Below are 26,086 nucleotides of genomic sequence, written 5' to 3'. Positions count from 1 at the left end.
GTGTATGTTGTTGTTGGTTTAAAGCAGTGGTCCTCAAACAGAGAGTAGGCTATAGGCCACAGAACATTAGGCTCCTCAAGTGAAATGAGGCAGTTTGATGTTTAAAGGTGCTGTCTGTCAGTTTTCTAGTTGAGGGTCCTTCATCTGATTTTCTCATAAGATTGTTCTTGCTTTGTCTGGAAGGTTCCACAGTATGATATAAACTCATCTATCTTTCATTTATCTAGTCAAAGGAGTTTTGATTGGTTTTGGTTAACTTGGTTACATGTTGTACTAAAATAATGGGTGCTGATCATAAAATTAATATAAAAATCTATACAAACAATATAACAAACCCATTGAATCAAGCTGACATTATTTAGTAGGATATGCAACTATGGCCAACTGAGTCTAGAAAATAAATGAAAAAACACCAAAGTACATGAAATTACCTCTATTTTCTGTATTTTTCCAAGTCATGTAGATGATTTTCTTCTTTCTTTTTCATTGCAGGTGGATTAAAGCATTTAATTAAAAGTAATCTAACTGAAATTACTGCTGTAATTTGATTCTTTAACAAAGCATGTCACTTGGACAGATGTGTTGCTGGCGTGATGACCACAGTGCCCACGTCTGATGTTGCGTACAGTGGTCCGAGGGGCCGCTCAGGGGGTTTGTGTGTTTGCTCATGAAGAATTAGAGGGAACATTGGTTGTAGCCATGTTTGCTAGAGCCACATTGGTCAAGGGATGAGCTATGGAAAGAGATGGTCATCCTTCACACAGACTTATCACTGCACAAGCATATTAAGCTAACCACACCAATAGGGTCAAAATGGAATGTCAGTAAATGTAGCCTACATAAACCAAACTTGAAAACTATTGAGTCTGACCTACATTTCATCATTATAATTTCAAAATATTGATAAAAACTATTAAATACAGATTCAGATATATCTGTAATCTGTACCTGTAACCTACTTTGTATTGGTAGAGGCCCAAACAATCCACATTAATCAGGAAATGACGTATGCTCCACAAAACATATCGGGTCATGCACAATGTAGCAGCCATAAGTTGTGCTATTTTCACATTCTCTAGGGAATAATTATTTTCTAAATTCCATCAAGTTCAATCCAAATTCAACCACAGAGTCTATCATCAACGTCTCCTGCATCACACTGTATTTCAAAATGGAAAAAAGGCAAACACAGCAACCTAAAGAGATGACATATATTCTGTCCAAACTGGATTTAAAATTAGTTTGCTCGTTGTACTTAAAATAAGATAAATTATTGACATTCTTAAGAAATCAGAAGTGTCAAACATGTGGAAAATGATCATGTGTTTTCGCTTGGTTAGGACCATAAAGGGTTTTAACGCGAGTGAGTTACACCTCTGGAAAAGATGTTCCAAAAAGCAGTGCTATAATGACAGAAAACATATAAGGCTAAATAAAATAAATTAAACATTGTGAATTGAACTGCACAATTTATTATTATTATTATGAATTATGTCAAAATCTCATTTCATCTCTTTTCTTGTGGAACCAACCTCGTGTCTTGTTTTGTAGGGATTGTGTCTCGTCCCGCCACTTGCTACAGAAATGTAATACAAAAACCTTCTAAATTCCTTGCCCCTCTGTACTTCCGTAAGCTTTTTCCCCTTCTATATGTTTTTTTTTTCTTTTCTTTAGCGCCGCATACAATGTAGTTAAGGACCTCGAAGGTAATGCATCACGCGCTGTCATTAAATATCCCTTCTCTAAGCACATTTCAAGAGCACGCATTCTGCTCCCCCCAAAACCTAGGGTGACTTTCACCAATAATTTAGCATTGTGCAGAATTAAATATTTCTATTTTTGTTTGTTTTTCATTTAATATTCAGCTTGTACCATACCAAATCCTTTTCATCACGTAATCATGGCTATACAAATCTGACAATCTGAGGTCTAGTCGTGGTTCTTTGTCACATCTTTACATTTTAAAGACCTTCAAAGCTTCATGGGCCATGGCGAGGCTTGAGTTTCCACACAAGACTATTTATCATGATGTCTGCCAGTACTCGAGGGAGCCCAGGGAAAATGTAGTGCAGGTCAAAGACAAGGGAGTGTGTCGACAATGGCGATGCGGGCTTGTCTGTCTGTGTGTGTGTGTGTGTGTGTGTGTGTGTGCGTGTGCGTGTGTGTGTGCGTGTGCGTGTGCGTGTGCGTGCGTGCATGCGTGTGTGTGTACGTGCTAATAGTAACAGATTAGAGGGCAGCAATTATGTAAAGCAAATATGACACGGGAGCCATCCGCCGAGCCGTGGGAACTGTGCGGAGTTTGTCGGGCTGGATTAACCTTCACGTGTTTGCCTGGACCACTCTGTTTTCCATATCAAATGTTACAATTTATAAGGTCGCTGACGGCCACAGTAGAGTAATAAGCTCATATATTTTCGCGCATCTCCCAGAGCTTTGGAGCAAGTCGTTTTGATATGAGAAGAGGAGTCATTATAATTGTGTTTAAGGCCAGACCGATCCCTAAAGGAAACATGTCATTATTAAAATCTCTGCAGGAATGGCAAAAGGGGAAAGTACTTAAGGGTAGAATTAAATAATTATATTGTTGAGCATAAAGATTTTACTAATATTCAGAATTATTTAACTATTTCAAGGGAACGAATGTCAATAGCAAATTACAAACCATGCAAAAAAAAATAATGCTTCAAACTATTGTCGCAGATATTGAGCAGTCTGCTTTGATAAACACGAAAAAAGTCACAGAGCCACAGAGTGAATACTAAAGTACACCTTTTCAGCATGCCACTGTACAAATGTGCCGACAGGCCATTATTCACCAGAGAACTGTTATCACTCGGTTTTGTCCACTAAAAAACATCACATTTAACAAAAAAGTGTGGAGCAGTCACTCCGTACAAGAGCAGTGATGTCAGTCTCAGTGGTATACATGCAAGTTTAATAGAATCACATTGCTCTTGTCAAGTGTCCGCCGAGCAGCCAATCCCACACTGTCATCAGCGTTGGACACCCAATGCTATTAGTATTTGAGCCCCATGGTTCAAGGGCATAATAACTGAATCATTTACAAAAATAAATTGAGGATAAAATTCTACCTAATTACTGAACTTCCTCTCCAGTACCAGAATAATAAATACTTTTAATATTGTTTTTGTTATAGTTATTTCTATCCAGTTATACAATTCATATAAATATTAGGTAATTAGACACCCTAATTTTCAACACTTGATTTCACTAGACTACAACGTGGGATACTGTCATTTCATGTCATCACTGAAGCCAAGTTTTGCGAGCACAGTACAGTCAGCTATGTGACATTAACATTATCGTCAAAGAAAAATATACTAAAGGTAGTGTATAATGGGCAACGGCCAGGCCGGGAACTTCAAATTACAAATAACATATTTTTGAGTTTGCTTGAACATCTGCTGTTAACTAAAGTATTGTTGTTGTTAGACGTTTTGTTGTATTGTTCTTTTATTTTAGCAGCCCTGTGAGGAAACTGTTGTTGTGATTTTGGGCTTTACAAAAATACATTGAATTGAAGTGCAGTTCGCAGCAAAGTGCTCGGAAGAAACCTTAAGGATGAACAATAGTGAAATATTAGTGAGTTATAGCTACATTAAAGTACACCTTCCAGCAAAAACATGTTTCGTTTGGCTTAATTGTTGATATAGTTCTCATCAGACAGAATATGAAAGAGACTCAAATGGACTCAACTTCTCCAGTTCCTCAAAGCACTCAGGGCCAAATGCATGAATCAATTAATGCAGACAGATAGACTTGTCCTTCTGGGCTATCATATGGACAGTGTGTGTGTATCTGCAGAGTGTGTGTTGCCTGGGCGATGATGTGACACTGAAATCCTATCGCTCCTGTCTTCAACTCAAGCCACTGACACAAGTCGCGTGAGTGTGTGTTATGAGATTGAATTCATAAAAAGCAGTCAAAGCTGAATTTTCAATCTGGGGATTTCCGCAGTAAACAAATAACAGAGAATAGCGGGTACATCTATCTTGCAGTTGTCATAATTTCACTTCGTAAAATAAAGATGCCCCATGTGATGTGCCACTTCAGTGCAGCTGTGCAGAAGCTTATACTTAAAAGTGACTGGTCTGTCGTGTACCATGAGGAATGAAAATGGGTGGTTAGCGCACAACATTGGACTAAATCCATACCAACACCTTTAGGATCATGTCCTGATGAGGTGAGAGGTGATGCACGCTCAGGAGGGTTCAATTCCCACACTCACAGGAGGTAAATGATAATACATTGTGCAGTGGTGAGCTCACTGAAAATGGCCAGTAACAATAATACTAGATAGATCTGAATATAAACTAAAATTGTGTAAAACGATGTCAAATTCAAACCGTGGCATTTGAAGTGAAACAGCCAAACTCCTGATGTCTCGCAGCAAAAACACGCTTCAGTCTTGAACTTATTATGGTTATAAAACCTGTTTCACTTGCGCATTGGCATTTCAGAAGAAACCATGGCACGGGCTATTTTTTGTTTTGTTTTTAAAGTCAATTGAACTGTATCGCCATTCTCTGTCCTAAAGATAATGACACTGAGCATGGAGCAACGACATGCACACTGCAGCCCCGCGTCCACAAAGTACGAGCTCAAATGGAGACGTGATGTGAGTAAATAGTATTTCATCCAAACACTGACCTGCTGAAGCTGTGGCTGTCTTGTCCGAGGCAGCGGACATAAACTTCCAGCAGTGCGCGTATCCAAACTTGTGCTCACGATCACCGCGGTGTTTGGCGCAATTAGTCCGGAGAGTTTGAAGAAAATATCCAAAGACGGACCCAAAATTCTGGACGTGTTCTCCAGCTGCTTGTTCCGCGTCGCGCTCAAAGCGAATACATCCAACGCTGCAGCAGCAGCAGCAGCAGCAGCAGCAGCAGTGGTCCGTGTGCGGAGGCGAAGCAGAGGTGCTGTCTGCTGGAAGTGCGCTTCACACTGAGCCTGACTACAGCCTCTGCCTCTGCTGCGCGGCTCCTCTTTTGTCCGAGCTGCGCGCGTGAGAGCGGACACTGCGCATCCCGCGGCTCCGCTCAGCGGCTCCTCTACTCGGTCTCTGCTCCGTCTCTGGTCCGTCTCTGGTCGGTCTCAGGTCCGAGGTCCGTGCCTCAGCTCCGTGCCTCTCGTGCCTCAGCTCCGTGCCTCTCGTGCCTCAGCTCCGTGCCTCTCGTGCCTCAGCTCCGTGCCTCTCGTGCCCTGGGCCGAGGAGAAGAGGTAAAGAATGAGTCCGACCTGGTGCCGGTGTGCAACATGTCACCAGCAGCGCTCAAGCCTCATTATCTAGAGCCCCAGTGAAACTCCCTCTCCAGCTTTAAAGAGGATTTTGCCTTTTAAACTCAGAGCCACAGCACAAAGTGACACCCACATGGCAAACAACTGGTTCAAGTCACTAGTTCCTTTATCAAACCAAGTGATTTTATAAGTTTGCTAAAGCTCGGCTCACTCCGCGAATATGAAAGTTATTTGGACGGAAAAAACTTTTGTTTATATTTTTGAGGGAAATGCTTTCAACTAAATATCTCAACATTCATTTATTTTAGATAGTTACATGTGGCTCATGAGATTAGCCAGACAGGGCTAGCTAGCCTAATGTATGACAAATGGCTAGGCCTTCCTCCAAAATGCCCCTGGCTGTGGCACTAATATAGAAATAACGCCATATACAAATAATTTACTATCCGCAATAAATAATTAAGCTAATGAAATAAAATTGTACCACAAATAAGCAGAATGGAGTGCACCTGTTCACTGTTCTCATACAAAGTGATTGTAGCCATGATGATACTTACAGCGGTGCGTTGTGGTCACGTGATGAGCTGTTTCCTTGAAAACAAAATGGTTAAAAATATTTAGTTTCTTTTTTTTAGATATGCCAGAAACCTTTGGGTGCCCTTGTGACCATTCGAACCTAAAAATACCTACCATTTTGCATCCACATTATTTAATATCGCAAAATTGTGTAATAATAATACAAAAATCATGTCATAACCTAGCATTATGTGTCCTAATTAAAAACGTTTTAATTCATGGGTTCGCAGATGACTGGAGTATCCCAGTGTCTTTGGACAGGGGCCAGCTCAGCGGGGTTAACACAGAGACATAGACATAGAAACAGGACTGTATATTTATTAATTTATATAAATGTATGTCAGTATGCAGAAACAGGACTACATATTTATTCATTCCCAGTCACCATGCTATTTCCATGTTGATACCATGCTGTTATTATTACATAGAATTACCTTTCATGGAAAATCGTTTAACCAAGACTTTTTGTAATGGCCTAATATTCTCAGTATTGATTGTGGTTTAGTATATAATGTGGCAAATGTGGTTTTATTACATGTGCTACTACATAATGTTGTTGTACATGCCATACTAATTAATTATAAAAGACCATAGCCAATTGAATGTGAAGTCTTTATTCGCTAGCTAGGTCCATCAGCATGTTGAGGCCCGGGGCATGAATGCTCACTTCACACGGGCCCCCATCAAGTAGAAAATAAGAGGCTTCAATTCTGAGCCTCTGGGTACAGTTACAGTTGTACTTGTTTGGTTCCGGTTTGAACCCAGTTTGGACCCAGTTTAATTCTGATGTTGACTTAATTTGGTCCTGTTTTAGTCCTGGTGTAACAATGTTCTTAACCATGTTTAGTTCAGGGTTTAGTCCTAGTTTAGCCCTATTTTTAAACTTGTGAACGCACCTTAAGACTCTGAGGCTTGGGACAACATATCCCTTCTTTGTCAATTCCCTTTTTATGCATTTATTTTTTTCGTATCTTATGTGACCACATTAACCTAATTTGCAAGATTCGTGTCAATTAACAATGTTCTCGACATTTATTGAGTGTAAGTTGTTGATTTCAGTACGTGGAATAACACGACTGGAGGTTGATTTATACCAGACGTGCCTAATGCGTTCAAAGTAATTGTGGCTTAGTTTGAGACAGGCAGAAAATGACCCGGAGGCAAATGTACTTATAGAGCCTAATCAAGTTTTCACACTTAACGGCTCAGACAAACTTGTATTAGGCTAATTAAGTTATAAAAGGCCAGCCAAGGACAGTTTTGCAAAACATTGACCTACACTAATATAATGCTACAACGCTTCTGGAATAACCATATGACCATAATTTTATCTGCAATGTGCAAAGAAGATTTCATTAGGATGCAACTGTGCCCTAGCTATTTCACAGATATTTTGAATAGGCCTAAACATCTCTGCGTCCCTCCTATTGGTTTTCTAACAGTTTAATTAACAGCTCCAATAACCTAGTGGCAATTCTTCTACAAGAAATAACACATTTATTTTGGCTGCATCTGTTATTCTCAGCCTTTTGTCAGAGTGAAGGTGAGAATATAACAGGATTGAAAAATGCTGCCAAATGAGTCTGTATAACGGGGCCATAAAAGACACCATAAGAACTAAACATTATATGGCATTCTGTACGCCATGGGCTATTGGCAAACAATCGTACATTAATTTAGTGAGCTGTTCAGATCTAAAAGCAGCAAAAATTGCTAAATACTTTAAGTGATTTAGCATTAACTGAGACAAACTGGAGTTTTAGTAAACAGAGTAACATACAAAATATTGAATAGCAAGCAGTCATTTTAGGATTATTTAATTTAAAAATTGAAAATAATAATAATTGTTTTGAGTTATTTTAGCTCACCTGGCACAACATTGGAATATATATATATATATATATATATATAAATCTCCCCAAAAATGATAACAAATTTGCTTCAGATAAGCATGACCAAACGTCAATTATCTGTTGACCTTTAATAATATTTCTATCATTATTATTTTTTCAATATGTAAAAAATATATATATATTAAAAACTCAAAACATGGAACAAAACCAGAGCGAACCAATAGACAAAATAAATAGAACATCAGTTGCATAGAACACTAACAGAAACAAGATCTCGACACATTAAAATCCAAATAGTGGTCTCATCTGGTCCAAAGTTTAAATTTGTCCAGTTCCAAATTGAGTCCGAATGTGTTTTTTTTTTTTTTTTTCCATAAGTCCATTATAATGTTAGCGCAGTCCTTGATTGTAGGTGCTGCTTGTGTCATTCTTTTTGTGATGTTCTTTTTCCCTTCCAAATAACCATTCATTGTGTCCATGGCAGGAGTTCTAAGGCCCAAATACCTCATGAAAATCTAATGGAATGGCAATCTTAACACCAGTCTGTAGCTCTTTGTTGATTTCAGTTCAATGTTTTCGAGCAACAGGACAGTCCCAAAAAAACGTAGAAATGGTGGGCCTCCTGGCAACCAGCGTTTCCTTGAGAATAATGTGCACTTTGACATGGTGGTATGAAAAAACGTTGGCTTTTAATAATTATAACAATAGATTTATGTATTGCTTCTTTGGACACTCATTCACACCATAGCTATTATTATAGCTACAGCTGCCTGTGAGGCTGCCAATGGGCGTTATCGACCCGTCCGACCCCCTCCGACCCTCACACACACACTACATTCATACTTTACTGTTACATAAATGTACAAAAGCGCTATTCAAATTTGACAATTTATAAATGTGATCGTTTAATTAAGTATGAAATGATATAAATATCATAATTCGAATTAAACCAAACACTAACTTCAATCCCTTTGAAGGCTAGGATTTTTTTTTTTTTCTTTCTGTTCTGTTTTCTCAGGCAAAGGAACAGAGGAATCCAACAATAGTGGTTCTAGATCACAGAGCTCTAAGGATTGGCCCCAGCTCTCCACGGGGGGCCCCACAGTGCAGTTCTGACGGGGCACTTTTCAAAATCTCCCAGTCTGAATTTAGCCTGCGCCCGACCACATGCAGGGATGAAGTTATCAGTGAGGACAAGCCTTTCTCCCAGCCAGCTGCAGACTTGGAACGATTTTTCTACATTCTGCCTCCATCAAACGGCATTATCTGCACAAAAGGCCAATGCTTAACCATCTAACAGCAATTCTGCAATCTTCTGTCCAAGGGCGCAGAAGAAGAGAGGAACGAAGGAAAAAAGAAGACTCGCCTCACAAAGCAAGAACAAAAAACACAGTGACATTTAGCTATACTTTTATAAGGTACTTTAAAAATAGACAATTATAAAAGGTACTTTTAAAATAGACAATTATAAAAAAAAATATTTGTTACTTGAGTGAATAAGGGAGAGTATTATGACAAAAAACAATATGTTAATTTTTTTGCATTATGAATATAACAGTAAATCAGAGACTATTTGTGCTGTTAGAAATTAGTCTTTTTGCCTTTTGTTAATGTTAATTGATACTTTAAATTGAAAGTGCTTAAATATAACTTATAGCTTATAACTATCCAGCACTGTGTGGGAAGAATATATGAATAGAGAATAGAGAATATAACCTACTTCTTTTCCCCCCAATTACTTCATTGTGCGTTTTATCTTTATCTTTTTTTTATCTTTATCTTTTTTAGCCCTATCCATTATTACCGTTGGCCTACAATATTAAATTGGCCTACTTTGTCCTCTTTTGATGTACTGTAATATCTTAGTATTACATAGTATTCTATTATATATTTATGTAGCATTCCTTCGTAAACTTGAGTTATTGTTTTCTAGATTCCACATTTAGTGTTAAATTCTTTGGTTTTAATATTTAAATTTTAAGAGTTTTATTTTGTAGCTCACTGAAATATTTGCGACATTTTCTCCATTGGAGATGGAGAAAATGTCTCAAAAATGGACAAAATCATTTTTCTGTCTAAAACTTGTCAACCCTGTTTAGACCTCGAAATTCAGTTGTTTGCAATATGCTCTTGAACGGAATCCTAAATTAAAGCATTAAAACGCAAATTTAATATGTTAAAAAAATACAGATTTCTAATACAGATTTGTTCAGCCCTCCTTTTGTATGTTTTGATTAATCATTATGGAACAATAATCCACTGTTTTTAACAGTCCTCACCTTTATTGCTCTACTAATTTGTTCCCTTCTCTAATACAGTCTTTGGACTGTGGAAGTTAGTTACTTAGCAACATCTTCACAGGTTTGACTGGAGGAGGGTTTGGGGTTTGCAGCAGAGCAGGCTGTGCGGTGCTGGTGGTGGTTACTAAAACCTCTGAATGCACGCAGCCAACTGTGCCCTCTATTGGAGACCAGTCACTTTGAACTGCATGTTACAGGCCTGTAAACATCCTGCACGAGGAAAACAGAGGAGGAATAAGATTATGCATTTATTTTTGCTTCAAAAAACACGAATGTGCACCAGACGGGGTGAGTCAGGAGGAGTAAAAACTGACCTCATTAGTTTAGTAGAGGAGGAAATGCTTTTAAGTGTTAGGATATTTAAATAGAATTATTTGAAGTATTAAATAGATTACGGACTTTGTCTGATTGGTTTGAAAGGCACACTAATCTACTTTTCTATTCTTTTTTCCCTAGCTCTTCCGGGAATGTTCCACAGTGTGACCTTCTCCATGGAGACAAGCAGCTCACCAGGCTTGTTACAGTTTAGATTTTATTTTAAATATTGTTATTATTTTACAATAAAAAACACCTAGAATAAATGTTTTGAAAAGAAGTAAAGTTCTGTATCTTACATATTATTCAATTCCAGGTGTTTTTACTGCATTAAAAATACTAATTGGAGTAATTGAATATTCAAGGCAAAGCAATCAAATCTGGAATGAAACAAGCAGATGCTGGACTCTCGCAGTGCACTTACAAGTACAGCATGCCCTAAATGATTAAACAATACATACAAATGTTATACCGATATGTAGAGCTGCAAATAACAATTATTTTAGTGGTCGACTAGTCAAAAAATGATTCCTATTGGCAGTGAGATTTTTTAAATAGATAATAAACCAAATCCATTTTAAATATGGAGATTGAATGCTTCAAGCTAGAGAATATTTTCAAATAAAGTGGCCCCTTTGTCTTGTTATTTTCATATATTTCATAGTTTGTATAGTCCTGATAACGATTATGATTATCAATACACAACTGTGATTAGTATTGACTAGTCGTCCATTGTTGACTAGTCTAATGTCATGTTAATAAAATATTGTATGAAATGAAATTAAAACTAAATTGAGGGGAAAAAAACGATAGAACTTAGTTTCCTGGAAAACAGTTTGTTAATTGATTTATTTATTTATTTTAAAGATTATAAACATAATGAATACAGTAGTCCCATATTTCATTTATGTTGATTCATGTTTTATAGATCTTACATACGTACTGAATAATATTTTATTTGCTAACATTTTGGCTGCTGAAGACGGAGCAGAAAGCAGTTGAAATCTCAGCGCTAACTGGAGCTAACATAAAAGCCAAGTGTGGCATCATCAAAGACGTGCTGCAGCTCAACCGTCGGGCCAAAGCTCCAAAGTGGGTCACACGACGACGCAGGCCTGTGAGCAGAGCAGGAAACAGATTTATGGTTTTGTTGGTGGTTTTTGTTCCTTTTTTTTTTACTAACTTCACAAAATAATGCAAAAACAGAAGGTCCACATTTTCCATCAAATAATGAGGGAAGTGGAAAACTCATAATACAGCAACAAAATATTGGTATGTCACTTGATCATTTAAGATTAAATAGGTATAAGATCAATAATTTCTGAAAAAAAATGTATATGTATGTATGTATGTATGTATGAGAGCAAGAAAATAAGCTTTATTTGTTTCAATAAAGGCAACAATAATGTTTGTAAATCACATTGTATAATTCATTTGTACTGGTTTAATGGGCCATAAAAAGCACAGTGGTTAGCGTGTGTACAGTAATAGGCTCTAAAACGAAACAGTACCCTTTATTATCTCATTATTATCTGCTTTCTCCATACAATATTTTTTATTTTAATTTGTATGCATGGATATTGTATTGTTAATTTATCTGGCACAATTATTTATTGAGAGAAATATGATTATAATTAAAGCTGAATGATGAAAACTTTTTCAATTGAATACTGTTGAAAAAAGGAATCAGAAATAATAGTCTTTTTGATGGATAAAAAAATAATAATACAAAACCAAAAAGTAAAGTAAAAAGGCTGCTTCCATGATTTTAGAAAAGAAGAGAATACAGCACAAATAAATGCAGGAGAACATGTTTATGGCATTGTCATGAAGAACCTTTATGGATCATGTTTTACCTATTTACGTCCTCATTTAGCGGACCATAAAATATATTGCAGTCATAAAATAATACTAAAGCTACTGTGTTAGAAGTGTCGGCTTGGAAACTGGAAACAGCCCCGCAGCCCTGTCACCATTACAAACAGTTTACCACAGTCTTATTTTCTTTTTCTTTATTTATCTGGAGCACCTCGAGATCAAAACCAGAGAAACCCCTGTGCAGTTTTATAATCCATAAGAGGACATAAGTGTGAAGAATGAAGTGTGATTCTAGAGTAACAAACATTAACAGCAGCATTTGCCGAATGTCCCTCCTGCTCCTCTCCCTATTTTGTGTTTCACTGTCCTGTTTAATAAAGAAACAAATGTGATTATTTCTATTGTACTGAGATTCTACAGATAATTTTGAAATGAATACTTACCCAAATAAGGTTGACATATGGTGACTGAAAACTTCCAGATAAAGAATTAAAGAATATTCATGAATAAAGTGTAAAAATTGATACAAATCAGAAACAGTTTTTCAAAATTAGCCATTTTGATTCAATAATCCGTCTGTGATAAAACCAATTTTTGCCTGTGTTTAGTGTCTTAAACACAGTCCTATCAAAATGATGTATTATTATATTATTACTATTTTAAAAGTAGACAAACAAAAGCTATGATTATTCTGATCACTAATTGCAGCCCTACTTTTACTGAATATTATTTGGTTTAACACAGTGTATGAATTTGAAGGGAAGTGCGAGTATATTAGTTTAATTGTGGTGTCTAAAAACATGAAACAACCAGGTTCAACAAACTGCTACGATATTAAAACACACCAAATAAAACAGTTTTAAACAGAATACAATCAAGTCAATTAAATCTGAAATAATGCCAAAGTGAACAAATGCGTTTTATAAAGATAGATAATTGAATATAATGTACAAAGGAAGCTTGTTCCAAAGTTTGAAAAATACCATACAGCTGAAACATACATTTTATTTTTTATCAATGACATATCTTTTGTCATTTTTGTCTGATGCACTGTCAAGAGCATGTTACCAGTGAAGCCAAAACCTCCACGAATCACTGCTGGAAATATTAAACCAGTTGCCTCTCTGAGAACTTAAACACAAGTTACAAATTCGATTCTACCTATCGCTGCGCCCGCATGGTGGAGTGTGTCCCGGGTCAAACGGAGACTGGGTTTTGTGGAAGTGCGTCTTGTCTTGTGTCTGGGCCGGAGGGAATGAACAATAGTGGTGCGGTGTGGATATGTGCGAGGCATTATGGACACACTGTAAGGGCCACTGCCTTTTGTTACGCCGCCATTGTGCTCCCCGAACTGAGCGGACGTGTAGAAAGGGATTGGGCCCAACTTGTCTTTTCATGTGGAAATGAATGGCTTCCAAACGGGACAAAAACAGCCTTCAGACAACATTACACAGTCTGGAGGTTGAGAGGGCACTGGTTTCTGTAAAAAAAAGAAAGAAAAAAAGTACCGGGATATGGGAATGAAAACAAACTTGTGAGGTTTTTAGTGCAGATCTGTTACAAGTTTGTATAGAATTAAGTATTCAGTTTTTGTACTTACAGACAAAGTACAAAACTTTTAGCCAAAACACTAGACTAAAATAAATTGTATGTTTTTTTGTTTTTTTGGAAGGTTTTATAGCTCTAAAATTGTATAAAAAGATTGGATGGTTTGCATTTTCACAAACACATCTCTGTCCCTTAAGAATGCATTGTTTTAACTTTCTATTTTTGCAGAATTATGCAGAATTACCCTATCACCTCGGGAAAGTTACATACTGTACTTTATGTCTTTAAGTAAAACTACAAGAGCAAAGAAATGTACTCAGTATCAAGTATCAAGTACTAAGTATCACATAGAAAAGATCTACTAAGTAAAAGTATACGTTTACCTTTTTACACATTTCAGATTTGTGCTGTGGTCATAAGCCAAACCAGTTTATAATTTTATTATCTTCGTTTGGTTTACAGTATATGTTTTGTTTTACTCTTTCCAGGTCGTAAGAACAGATTTCAGTCAGGGACTCTCAACCATTTCAATTTTTAATGTATTTATTGTTTGGTTAAATATGCAATAAAAATGTGCACTACAACCAAGAACAAGATAAGAAATTAATATTTGTTGACCAGGTGTAGTCAGAAACCAAGACTTTTTGTGACCATCAATATTTTCTTAAAGACCCTTTAGTGGCTTTTTACGTCATCCCAGCCTGTCAAACATCAACACACATTTAGAGAATCACAAAAGCCTAAAAACTTATTTTGAATGGCGTTCTAGCAGTTCCTGAAGTGATGAAAACATTTGCAGTCTGAATCAATATCATTTTCTTCACAACAAGTTAGTCTTATATAATGTAATTTAAAAATAAATCAAGCTTTTTAATATTTTTGTTCATTATTGAGATGAAATGAACCAATAATTAGACAAATTAAAGATATTTTTTTTTTTTTTTAATGTACAAAACCCAAGTTTAGCATCACCTAAAACAATAAAGTTCAATTCATAAAATGACAAAAGGTTCTTTGTAAAAAGAGGAACCTTTTTTCTAGTTCATGACACAGCAGTAGGTACAAGCTGTTACAACATTTGCACAATTAACAATAAATTAAGAGAAATAGGTGGAGACTAGGAAAAACAAGTGCATGTTAACAAGGCAGTCTCTACTCATTTGCAAATAATGCTATTAAACATGTAAGTCCCCTGCCTCCTTCGCTTTCCCTCTCGTACATGTACTGCACGATACTGTAAAGTTATTGCCACTGGAGGCTCTTTGGAAAGTGTGCCACATTGCCCTGCAGTGCAAACATCTTTAATGAAAGTTTGAGCGAGTGTTGAACTGTTCAGAGGAGCTAAGAGCACTACTTATTCACAGGGCGGATTCCTTTGGAGCTTTAGCAGAAGGAAAGGAGGGCAGAGATGGATGAGTGTGCAGGGCCTAAACCTCAGCAGACACTTTGGAACAGAGTGGGAGGGCCCAAGCACTTGTGAGGATGCTCTTAACGCTGTGATTGATCCAAACAGGCTTCTGTAGTCCCATCAGTTACAGTGGGTAATGTATGTGCACAAGGAGGGGATATAGTACAAATATATGACTTTGGAGATCACAGGGCTGGTCTTACCACAGGGCTGGTCTTACCACAGAAGAGTATAAATATCGGAGTTCCCGACCTAAATTCTGTTATTGACAATGACTCTTGGATGAGAGTTGAAACGTCTATTTTTTTCTAACTGAGTCCAGATGACTACAACTGAAGCTTTTTCTACTTTGGAGATCACAGTTTTCAAAGTTTTTTTTTTTTTTTTTTTTCATAAATTCAATTCAATTTATTTTTGTAACGCCCAAAATCACAACAGTTGCCTCTGAGGGCGACAGTAAAAAATGAATCAAGCAATGTCTGTGGTGGCGAGAAGTGTGTATTTACAAGATGCAAGATGTAACTTTTTTGGTGGAATGCCAGCTTCACATCTTAATCCACAGTATGGAATTAGATTTATTTATCCTCATGGAGATAATCAGGTGACTCCGTAAGACCAGGTTACAGGTTAGATCTGTGGAGAGGCAACTTTGTTTACAGTACGATTGCATGTTTTCAAGGTATTTTTCAAAGACAGTAAGAAGAAGTAAATATAAGATGGATAAGTTTAATGCTATACTGTGGCACGTTCAAGTGTAGAGACGCTGCACATTTCATCTCAATCAAACAGAAATCCAAACTGAATTGTTGCATAGTAAAATGCCCTAAAAATATTTCATGGCAAATAAATCTTGTTGTCAAACATGTGAAATGTATGAGGTTCTTGTAAATTAAATTAAAGCCCCGTCATCACCATGTAATTTTTAGACAAAAAAGGTTTTGTAGCACTGAAAAACCTTCATTCTTACTGTGAGCAGGCTTGCATTTCCACACACTTAACTCATACTTGGCTTGGAAGAGCCTCCTCTTGCTTGTTTCCATAGCTATGACGCTATAATATTCCACAGTATGGCACAAAATGTATCTCCATGGAGAATGTTCAGAAGATTCACTTCCATGGAATCATGCAAGTGACATGCTATACTTCCAGAAAGTTAAGCCGTGTCCCTTTACATTCTCCCTTTTTTCTTGAGATTTTCTTGGATGTATTTAATATGTCCTATTCTTATAAGCTTGTTTATGTATAGAAACAAGAAAGCTGAAGAGCGGCCATAACATAGTGGACGCAACCATCAATCAAAATCAGAAAAGGTTTATTGTCATCGTCAGTGAACAAAATTCACAGTTGTGGAACTTGCTTTGGTAATACAATGCAACATACAACAATGAACAATAATAAAAGCAAGATATATCAAATTCATACATTTTCCAACCTCATACCAGGTTCAAGAGGCTCCATAACCAAAAATAAACAACTGTCACATTTGATTTCATCCTCCCCATGAAACAGTCTTTAAGCCCTTACCTTCGTTATACTCTGGAGTAGCCTCTCATATCTCATGGAGCAGAGATGTGGAATGGCCTGTTCCTATTTGCAGCAGGCCCTTCATGTCCCTGTGCTCTCTCCTCTCTCCTTCAACTGAGCCTCAGGAGCCTGCATCCATCACGAGCTGCGGTCAGATCAACACCAGTGACCAGCCTGTACTCTGTGGAAGGAGAGGTTGTACAGTGTGTCCGTGGGGCAATTTACAGTCATACGAGACAGACTAAAATGTCAAAAAGTCTGGCTGCGTGACAAATAAAGGTATTCAAGAACTGTAGCTAAAAAGGGAAAATTGACTCTCACAAAACATCGGCCTGTTAGTGTCAAGTTGTTAAAGACTCACATTGCAAGATTTCAGTCAAAAAAAGGGACTCAAATAACAGCCTGTATTATAAGCATTCCGAAATGTCTTGAAAAACGTACCTCAAACTTAATTGCTGCTGGAGCAACTTGTCAGGAGCAGAGAGGGACCAAAGTGCAGCACCTGGGGACTCATCTGCGGACCCATCCATGACGACACGGTGGCAGAGTCCCTAGCACCTTTGATTCACAGCAAGAAGGTTGTGTGTTGTGGGCTTTCTCTGTCTGTGGATTTCCTCAGGGCATTTTGGTTTCCTCCATCAACCCGAAACATGCACGGTGGGTAAAATTTAAATGCCTAACAACACAACAGCCAAACAACAGAAACAGTTAAAAATCAATCTTTGTTCAATAAAAGACAAGTAGAATAACAACATTAGCAGAAAACAAGATAATGGATAACTGTCCCAGAACGCTCCTTGTGCTTGGCCCTCTTTCTCTGCAAGGAAAAACGATCAGTGGTGAAAAGGGAAACCCTCAAGGAGAACCACAGTGAAAGAGTCTCATGGACGGACGGGTCGTAGATGTGACCAGGATTGACACATATTCATGAGTAGACTGAGTTCAAGTTAGAATCCACTCGAGACAGGAGGATAGAGAGTGGCTTCACCTGGAAAGGGAGAGGGTAAATCAGCCAGGTTAAGAGCCGTGAAGGCGGGTGAGGGAAAGGAGCACGTGAGTCAACTGGTTGGTATCGGGGCACAGGGTTCAACTTTGGTTTAGTCATAACATGAATGTGGGACAGATTAACTCTCATATTCATTCATTAGGGTCAATGTAAGGTCACACGCTCTTGAACCGTAATACAGCAGGAAATTGATGTACCGGTAGTGCTCTCATGGAAGATTAACACGATCCGAAAGATGATGTCTGTGTAACTTCGCAATCATCCAGGTACGGTATATAACATAGCAAAAGAAAATGGAATTCTGTGAACTGGACAAAGTTTTAAAGTAAGAAATAGAATGTACCAACATCAAACAACAAATGGGGGCCTAGGTTACAATTTGTCACCAATTTACAACTCTATCCACAGGCCTAAACCAAAACAAAGGAAACAATAGTGCTTCTCAGAGTATGCTAATATGAGTAGGATGACCCGTTATCGATTAAGCTAAATATCGCTCAGGGGACAGCTCAAAAACCTTCAAGTAGCTTTACAGACTTAACCCACAGACACACCCTTAACAGTACTCCTTACTGTACATAAGTAGTTTCTGTAGTTTAAGTCTAGTGAGCTGCTTCCTTCGGACAGATATAAGCCAGTGACTAACCAGATCCCTGTCAGAACTGAAGAAGCTACTTGGATGAGTGGCGAAATGTACGTCAATATCAATTATTATTTGATATAGACCATTAGACCTGAAAGTATAGTGTTATTCAAAGTGCAATAACATGTGTATCCCTGACACACAAATTGATAGATTGCCAGTTCTACAGGCTCTGCTTTAATAAAATGCACAATCCCCTTGCACAAAAGTATTTCACGCTGCACTGGTGACTGCCTTGTGCGCTGCATGTAAAGTCTTACGATCTAATGTAGCCTAAGTATGCTATTATGCGCTCCCAGGCTGCTACTGCAATAAGCAATCTCATTCGCTGTATGCCCACTTGGTTAAACATAAGCAAGAAGATTTCTTTTTTTTAGGGGCAACAAAGCAGCAGTGCATTTATCACTGGCTGCTACTGTACTGCGACTGGGAGGCTAATGAAGAGATATGTCGGCCATTACGGGGCCATCCTCACGCTGCAGCGATTAGAAAAGTCTCAGAGGGGCTGGATGGTGGAGGAAAACTAACTCCGGACCCTCATCGCAAATCTTCGTATCCCGCCACGCTTTTCATATAAATTCCAGTCTAATGAGCAAGCTTGACACAACGGTGATTTATTGTCCAGGAGGCTTGCCAATTTCACCGGAGTGAGGAGAATCATGAACGTCAAGGCTTTAATCACATTCTTAAAAAAAATAAGAAAAAAAGAAAAAAATTTTAAGCCTTGATCATTCCACCAGTTTCAAGAGCTCAGAATTCAGTCAAATCAAATCTGACTGTGGAACAATTATTTATTAGCATTATTTACTTATTCATCTTTTTCCTTCTTTCCTTCTTTTTTTTTAAAGTAAAACATTTGAAAACGATTCCACTGGCTGATAATCAGGTCATACATAGTGCTCTCAAGGAGGAAAGATGTTTTCTCTATCAGACATACATATTTTAAGTTGATATAGATTGAGTATATATATAGTTGGGGAATTTTTTTTAGTCTGCCAAGGATGTACAAGGTCAAGTAGCAGATTAAAAAAATAAGGCCCTTCGAAGGGTTGAAGTTAAAAAGCCTTTATTTAAACATGGCTTATCTAATTAAAAAATGCGCCGACGCATTTCAGCTCTGTCAAGCCTTCCTCAGGGTGCATGCACAACCATGAGGCGGTCCCCAACTATCATGCGAAATTAACACCATTTCGTCTCTCGTTTTGAATTTCAATTGTTTTATTTTAATATTTATGCTTGTTTGTTTGTACTGTGATATCCTATTGTATTGCACTTTTAATGCATTTTTTAAATAGCTTTGAATTGCTGTACATTTTATTTTGTTTAGACTGATTTAATTGATTATTTGTTCCTCTGTATTTATTTACTTTACTTTACAAAACAGTGTAGAGTAGTGTCACGTGATGAAGTGGTCTAAACGGCGTGCTGGCCTTGGTTGGAGCTGTGTGATGGTAATATACGAAGTGAACTAACAAGCTCCCTCAGGTGCTGTGATGGTGCTGACGGAAAGCACAGAGCAATAAGAGGGGGCTCTCCCAGGCAGGCCCAGGCCACAGAGCGCTGCACCGCACTCAGTATTCCTCCATTTAAACATGTCATTATCATCACAATATCATTCATAATGTGCACATCGTTTGAATCGGGGTATTGACAATGATATTAGTCCATTATGTGGAAATTTCCCCTGTGCAGTGATTAGTCTTGGAGGACCAAGTAAGTGTGTGTGGAAATATTCTTTATGCATGTTGTTTAATAACATATTCAGTTATAATAAGTGGTCCAGTTTGTAATTTATATTACAAACTGGACCAGTTTGTATTATAACCATCTAAATATCTGAAGTAAAAGCAAATACTTCCCTGTTTTTAGCAGAGACTAATTTGACCATCAACAACAACATAACCTTACTTAAAATGATCGCATTTCACATTCAACACAACATCAGAATTGACCATATACAGTGGGACGACTTTACCCCATACCATGTGTAATACAATTTTTTTTAGCATTTTGAGACAAATCCCTCAGATCAAGAGAGAGTTTAAGCCTCTCCGCGAGCTTCTTCTATTCTTTAATTCCTTTATATGAGGGCTGTCTGTGCAAAGGCTGAGCTGAGTTTGAGAAGTCGGCAGTCACTGTGGCCTTTGAGGTTCGACTGGTTTGTTCAGAGAAAAGCTGGACAAGTGGAGGTGGTGCAGCATTGTTTAGAACTATGTGTGTTATTCACACATCTGAATACACAATCAAATTCTCAAAGTTAACATTTTATATTTTGTAAGGATTTGGCAGTGATGATATCTTAATGATTTCTTGTCTTGCATTTTTACTGCTTGATTATGTGTATTTTAGTGTTTTACTGTATTTTCACTCGCTTGAGACCAACTTAAAATACAGTATTTTACATGAGAAAGTATCATTGGATCCAGATATACTTTTGTTGCATCGTAATTGAGTGTGTTGCAGATTATGTCTGAAAACAGATACATTGTATTTTGTAGTATTACATACTCTTTATTTGTTTTTTGAAACCAAATGTTTGATCCAATTTGATTCAAATTATATTTGAAGCCATTGATTTGTTTACATTTAAAGTAAGAGATGCAGAGACAAGCCATTGTATAATTTTGGTCATGGTGTCAGAGAGTTTGCAGCTACAGTAGAGGCATCATTTCCATGCACATAAATAACGGTGCCATCCGCATACAAATGTTTTTGCACATCACCACACACTCAAGGAAGATTGTTAATATAGACAGTAAACAACAGCAACCCAAGGATCAAGCCCTGTGGAGAACCGATGTCACAAGCGCTTGCTGTGGACTCGTACGTACACTGTCACTAAGATATGATTGTTTACACTGCAAACCACTGTGAGACAGGTTGTATTTGTAACTCAGCTTTCAGAGGGATGGACCATATCACTCTTTTGCACAGCACCCACAATCCTTTGTCCAGCTTTGATTTTAACACCTCTATAAGTTAACAGCATGCAGTTTCCGTGGCATTATTTCTTCTGTATCAAAATTACATGTGATGCAGTAGATCATTATTGTTGAGATGTTCTGATATGTGTTGGGCAATTATTTGTTCTATGAAAAAACTGAAAGTATGCTGATTGGCCTGTATTGGCATGCCTCATGCCTGTCCCTGGTTTTGAATACTAGAGCGACAGCAGCAGTTTTAAAAACAGTGTGAAATTCACAATTTTCAATATATTTATATTTTATTTGTAATAGGTATCAGAAAAAACATCTTTATGCCTTTTTAAAGTGTATTGTCCAAATCTCAATGACCTTCACTTTTAGAGTTGGTAGCGATTGAAGAAATGTATTTAATTCCACTTCATTAGTCAATTTAAATGTTAAAGATTGCTTCTTCAGCTCATAAAAATGGGTCTTTGATCTCCAAAATGTTATGGTGACAATATTTCTAAGCTCCTTATACTGAAGTCTCTCCGTCATTAGGCCTGAGGCTTTCCCAGGGCTGCATCTCTAGATTTCATTAGATTCCAGACTAACTCGTGAATAAAGGTGCCGATTTGTTTTTGTTTTTTTATCTGGAATTTAGTAGTGAAGTTTTTTCCAATTACTGTTGTCCGGCCAGTTTGTATTAAATTGTAACAAAGTAGTTTCCTTATTGTTAAATTGTTTCAGTATCGAATGTCAGTAGAGAATGTCCTTTGCTGTCGGCAGTCTATATAGTTAATGATGAATGACATCTCTGGTGAGAGTCTGATGGTTACGCCCACACTTTCCAATGAGTCACTCAAATTTTCTTTAGCATAGATCATTACTTCTCCTTTTCCATTTTTCCTGTCACATCTGAAAACATTATACCCGGATAAATAGACACGCTTAGGAGTCTCTGACAGACAAAAAATATATAAAAGTAAATATAAAAAAGACACAACACAACATAGTCTGGGGTCCACCAAGAATTCCTTTCGGTTTCGTCCTAGGCGCCGTAGTATTTTTGTGTGATTTACTGTCTGAAACAGTCAAAATGTCTGCTGTTTAAATAACACTTTTGTCATTTATCCATTGAGTGTAAGGGAAGGGTTTATAGCAGCGCTTTTTACGGTCACTTTCACTGTATGCAGTGCATTTGTGGATGCATGAGCAGTTCCTCAAACTACGATGAAACTTGTGAAGCCACAAGAAGCAATTGAGATGTTGTCAGTGTGCTCCCCGTCGAGTAGACGACTCAACGGGCCCGGATTTAGATGGACATCTCCACTAAGGAGCAGCAGCACCTCCACGTTCCGGGTTTTCGCGGTCTGTTATGTCGCTGTTGAATGTCTTTGTATCTGCTGTTTAATACCACTGAAAAGGCAGTACTCGATGTGAGAGTTGACATGGCGATGAGTTGGAGAATCAACACTGCGTTGTGTTTTTTCTTAAAGCCCAGATACTGTTGAGGTTTGGTGTTAAAGAGGACAAGTGGCATCCCATTTGGTTTTAGGTTTAGGTAAGGTCAACGTCAATGTCAATGTCAATGTCAATGTCAAAGTTTATTTATAAAGGACATATAAAACTTTACAGCCCAAAGTGCTGTACAGAAACTTGCAAAAATACATAGATACAATCAATAAGAAATTCAGATAGTGACAACAGAACCTGTCAGCCTGCAAGAACCATCACCAGCCGCCACCTTGAAGCCTTTTCTTGTTTGCTTGTCTGCCAGGAAGCTCAGCATTAGAATTACTATAACTGCAGAAGCTCAGAGGCTGCGTAAGTTCACAGACAATGGGTCGACAAATAAAGTTAAATTAACACACGTATCAATAATGAAGCTCTTATCTATCAGGGCACAGCCATGTTTGATTTTATAATTCTGCTTATGAACTTTTCAAGGATGTTTCAGGTAATAACTTAGCAGGGCAAACGTTCATTCAATCAATTCATGACAAGTTGTAAGAAATACTGCAGCAATACTGTAAAAAAACCTTCTTGAGTAGAAGAGCTGTGTGAGTCTCACTTAATGTGTGATATTTTTTCTAAATTATGCCCTTTTCTTTTTTAAATTTCCTTTTTTAAAATAATTTCCCCCCCAAATTTCAACATATAGGACAGAGGACAGAGAACACGACACATAGAGCAAAATAAAACTAAATCAAGGCATCCATTAAATAAATTAAAAAAACAACAACAACAACACCACAAATGACCCCAATTTGGTTCAAACTTTTTACAAAATGTTATTTTTAAATTAAGTCCAAATGTTATTTTTTTCCATTTTTCAAATGTTATTTGGGTCCAGTCCTTGATTTCCGTTGCAACTTGAGTCATCCATTTCTTTGTAATGGCCTTCTTTCCTGCTACCTTTCCTGAGTATGCTCAAAGGTATTCATTCGTTGTGTCCATGGCTGGGGTTTTGAGGCCCAAATACATTGTTCTGAAATCAAGTGGGATGGTAGTGTCAAAAACCATTTAAAGCACTCAACTGATTTCAGTCCAATATTTTTCAGCAACAGGACAATCCCAAAAACCTCAGTAAAGGGGAGCCTCCTGGCAACCATTTCCTCTCCAGGTGAAGTATTTACATGGTACATACAGGTCTTAAAATGCTCCCTGTAATTATCCAACTGTAACTCGCTCTCTGCTTTGTGTTAATTCATTATTGATTTATTTTAGAGAGACTCAGCTAATTCCCCGTAGGGAATGAATGGAGCAGGAAGTGGAGCTCCGCATTTTTAAGTCATCTGGAACTAACCAGTCGGTTTCATGAGGGGCCTACAGAAACTCCAGCAGTTTATTAAATGCCTGTTTGAAAAAAATCTATTATAATTTGAGTCCAAAACAACCTGTTCACTGTTTTGGGGTTATAGGTTTGAGTGTAGAGAGCTTTTAATTTGTAAATGTACAATTTTGTAGTGTATTTACTTTATTAAGTTACTTTTGTTTTTCTATAGGCATGTTTCCACTGGTTTGCTTCAGAGTGGATCAGTACAGTTTAAAACTGTTACCACTATTTTTAGTGAACCGTACCAGCCTGTTTAAGTGATCTGAGCAGACCCTCAAGTTACTGACTCCCAAAAGGGTCTGAACGCTTTAGCTAAGGAGAAGTTACACACTAGAGCAAGATGTTTGGACAAGAAGAAATGTTGCCTACAAAAATATGACAAAAATAATCAAATAGAAACTAATAATATCTCACCATAGGCTGACTTGATCATGTGATAAACCACCATATTTCATTGATGGCAACGTGTTGAGCTGACATACACCAAAGCAAAGCTAGCACACATTAGCATCGGCTGTTTCTTGTTGATTGAAGCACTCGGGTCAAGACTCAAAATATTGTATTTCCAGTACATAATGCATCTAACATTATCCAAACCAAACGCATTTCCTGCAGTGCAGTGCAGAAAAAGCTGACAAAAAAATGGAAGTAGTTTCTTACTCAAGCTTTAGCCACGTCTCACTGTGCCACAAACTTAGAATTACTAAACGTCTTTTTGTGAATGACTGAAAACAGCCTTATGATTAAAAAGAACAATGCAAGATTGTATTTATTAAGAAATATACTTGCTTGTTGCCTGCATGTAAACAACCGACTCTAGTGCTTTCTAGATTGAGCCTTTAGTCTACCATTTGAAATCGATACAGCCCATTCACTGATAGCCATGCACGCCTCGCCCTCTCATTTGACCACTCCAACTCTCATTCGTTCAATTAGCTCTTCGCTTCTCCCCCTCTGAACTCTGAAACCTACTCTCACATCGCAGGCCCTCCCTCCACCAAGGCACCACTGTCCAGCTGCATTGATAAGATTCTACTATTGACATGATAATATTGCGAGCGCGCACGGCCTCTCTGGCATCGAGCAGCGATAAATTGAGACAAATGATCAGTCGATGACAATTTCCATAATGGTTTTACCTTCCGTAATTCATCAAGGTAATGATAGGCGCGTCCCTAATGTCACATTTATTCCATTTTGCATGAGCCCCCCCACTGGCTTCTACATGTAGCAAGATTGATTATGCCACAGCCGCTCACTATTGGAAGAGCAATGTGTTATTTGACCAAAAATAACAATGGAGGCAATCTAATTCAGCTGTGGCAGCCAAACAGGAGGCCATTACAGTTCAGTTCGGGGGAAACACATCAAGGGTCATCAGTACAAGCTCCATTCTGACTCTCTGCTCTCATTACGCACGTAGTTCTCCCCTGCCACAATTATTCGTCATTACTGGCAAATGGTGGCACGTTAAATGGACCTCTGTGATTCAATTACACACTGCAGAATGAAGATATGGCATCGACTACACTTTGAGCATGTACATAAAACTTGATAATGTTTGTAATGTCCATATTCAATTATATAAGAGGCTTTATGGACAAAAATAAAGCCTGCCATGGTTTTGAATAATAAGAATCGTGTCCTCATTCTAGGGTCCTTCTGTGTGGAGTTTGCAACATAGACATAATAATATTGTCTCTGGAGGTCGGAACTCGGACTAACCCATCTATTTAGGTGAGGTCAAAGCGTGTAGGCAGGGCCGGCCCAAGCCTTCAGGGGGCCCTAAGCGAAAACATTTTTGGGGGCCCCTCACCACGTCATCAGAATCAGTTTTATTGCCATTGTCAGTGAACAATTCACATATGGGAACTTTCTTCAACGCAAACAAAGCGCACCAAAACTCCAGGGCATCTGTTTGCCAGTTAGTTTATTCTCAACACCTCACAAGCTCAAATATTGATAACTTAAATCCCACAATGCAACTTGGTATTCCGCTGACATCACCTCTACTCCCTGTACAAATAACACACGTCCCAGATATGTTTTTGGGCGTATTTGTGGGCGTTAAGGGTCTACAGCCACATTAGC

The 26,086-nt window shown here is 37.8% G+C and overlaps 2 protein-coding genes across 7 annotated transcripts in view; one reads left to right on the top strand and one right to left on the bottom strand.

The window, feature by feature from the left end:
- LOC140348922 (teneurin-3) overlaps window positions 1-4,297 on the bottom strand; it is a 263,968-nt gene extending 259,671 nt beyond the window's left edge. For all 6 annotated transcript variants that reach the window (XM_072435086.1, XM_072435102.1, XM_072435094.1 and 3 more), the window contains exon 1: window positions 4,183-4,297. The gene's annotated coding sequence lies outside the window, so the exon portion shown is untranslated. The remainder of the gene's footprint in view (window positions 1-4,182) is intronic.
- Window positions 1-26,086, top strand: part of elovl6 (ELOVL fatty acid elongase 6) — a 557,878-nt gene that overhangs the window by 429,031 nt on the left and 102,761 nt on the right. The window lies entirely within an intron of this gene.

The sequence above is a fragment of the Eucyclogobius newberryi genome, unplaced genomic scaffold, assembly GCF_026437365.1.
Source record: "Eucyclogobius newberryi isolate DKJ021-1_F unplaced genomic scaffold, fEucNew1.0.hap1 SCAF_11, whole genome shotgun sequence".
NCBI lineage: Eukaryota > Metazoa > Chordata > Actinopteri > Gobiiformes > Gobiidae > Eucyclogobius > Eucyclogobius newberryi.
This window is presented reverse-complemented; position numbering and strand designations above follow the sequence as displayed.